Here is a 2279-nt window from a genome sequence, read left to right on the forward strand (position 1 = left end):
AATGTTAAATTTGGAATTTTCAACTGAAATATCAAAATATTAAAAATTCTGCATTGGAAAGGGGGTGCTAAACCATATAAAAATTTTAATGAATTTGGTTAATGACTGATTCCATGATTCTCTCAAATGTCTCAGCCTTTTTGAAGTTTAAAAATAGTAATGAGAGCAAAAGTAGAAACTATCTTTGCATGGAAAATGTCTTTGTGGATTACTGCTTCCATCCTCAAGCCCTACCTCTTGAAGAACAAAAGAAAGTTGACAGCTGTTTGTGCCTCATCGCAAACTGGAGAGAGGGAGTTTATAGGGATTGCCTAGAGTTTGATGAGTTTTATGTGTTATGGAGACATAGCAGCCTATTGCTTGACTCATACACAGAAAATCTAGGGTTTGGGATGGTCTGGCTAGCAGTTTTAGGAGCATGTTGCTGCTGATTTATTAACTACTAATTTATTATCTGCTGATTTATTGTCTGAGTCAAGAATGTGTTTATGCTTCCCATGGACCAGATGAGGGTCAGCCAGCATGTGAGTTGTATTAGAGCCTCCCCTATACGGACTGCCTGTGCTGAGGCCTCAGCAGACAAGAGCTCAAGGTGAACCAAAGAATTGCTAAGAGCTGCAGAGGAAGTAAGTGACCAGATAAAATAGGGAAATTTTATCTGTATCAAGGGAACCAAGGGAACTATAGATGAGATGATACACAAGGGTTTCCAATGACTCCACCAAAGTGCCCACTAAAGAATTCGCTTTTATCATCAGTCAGGCTCCAAGGGAGTAAAGTCATGTTACAATGAGAACAAAGATAACTTTTCCATCTCCCTTCTCTCTCCTCTCTTCCCATTAGTCTAACAAATTGAAGGAAGAGAAGAAATGCTAGGAGTTGAACTTCCAGCACCCATTGCAGAGCAGACCCCAGCTTGGGAAGGGGTGGTGGGAGAATGGTTTTATACTTTAAATGACGTTCTAAGTTTTGTTATTTGACTACACATTCTTTTTACCTAATTGAGACAAGTCATTTAAAGTGGTTATAACTCTTTCTCTTACTTGAGGATGAATGGACGAGTTATGGAGCTTGCTCAAGTCTGCATCCAGTGGTAGGGAAAGTATTACTCCTACTGATCAGTATTAAGAGATCACTGGGACACGGTTCTTTCATAAGGTTGCTTCTATGATTATAGACCCTGTATGTACATCAATGCTCAAAGCATGGGCAGTGAGGCAAAATCTGTATGCCCAACAATATGAATGAATTTAGGAAGGAAAAACTAAAGAAGAGACCAGGGACATTGCCTGAATTTGGTGGAGTCATTGCATGACCCCCTAGTGGGAGGGGAGTAAATGCTGAGAAAATGTGAATATCACCCAAGTAAAAAACTCCTGCCCTCCTTTGCTATCCATATGTAGGCAGTTGTCAAGTCCAGTTGAGTTCACTTCCACTATATTCTGTATCAGTCCTTCTCCATTCTCTCTGCCCTCCTGTTTTCTTTCTCACATTCTTATTTCTGGATCTCCTAGCTTGAATTTGTTCCACAAGATCTAACTGTCATTCTATCAGTCTATCAATCACTCTTCACTCAGTTTCAAGAGCTATATATATATTCTTAAAGCACAAGTTTGCACATATCATTCCCTAGCTGGGCAACCTTTTAGGGCATCTATTTTAAGGGATAAAATCTAAACACTTCAGCATGGCATTCAGGGCTCCTCATGGTCTAGTCACTCACACACACACACACACACACGCAGACAAAATGTTTCTGTCATGCTAGACTGCTTGACATTGCCCAAATAGGCCATACATTTTCTTATCACTATGATTTTTCTCATATTTTGACTCTAATCTGAAATATTTTTTCCTCTGCCCCACCTTCCATATACCTCCCCTCCTCCTGCTTTTGAAACCCTACTCATTGTTCTAGGCCCAGCTTATATTAGAGTTCTGTGAAACATTATCTGGTCCCCAAGTCAGAATATTATTCCTTCTCTTTCCCCAGATATTTCTTTTATTGCACTTATTTCCACTACATATTCTACTCTGACTTATAAAATAGATCATTTTTGTTTGTATATCTCCTCCACTAGTTAGTAAATCTTTTGATGCCTTACCTATAATAGACAGTTAATAGATGTTTGTTGAACTAAATTAAATGCTACTAACCAGCCTTGAGAGGTGGGAGAAAGAGGACTTGGAAGCTGGCACAGGGATGTCGAAGAGTTTGAAGGCACTGCTGGGCCTCTCAGTGGTGATGCTGACAGCAGCCACGGTGGCCAGCATGCATC

General features: G+C 39.9%; 1 pseudogene; it reads left to right on the forward strand.

Annotated features, from left to right (window-relative positions):
- The first annotated feature begins 2203 nt into the window (after window positions 1-2203).
- Window positions 2204-2279, forward strand: part of LOC105525965 — a 1836-nt pseudogene continuing 1760 nt past the window's right edge.

Source organism: Colobus angolensis, unplaced genomic scaffold, assembly GCF_000951035.1.
Source record: "Colobus angolensis palliatus isolate OR3802 unplaced genomic scaffold, Cang.pa_1.0 Scaffold569, whole genome shotgun sequence".
NCBI classification, from domain to species: domain Eukaryota; kingdom Metazoa; phylum Chordata; class Mammalia; order Primates; family Cercopithecidae; genus Colobus; species Colobus angolensis.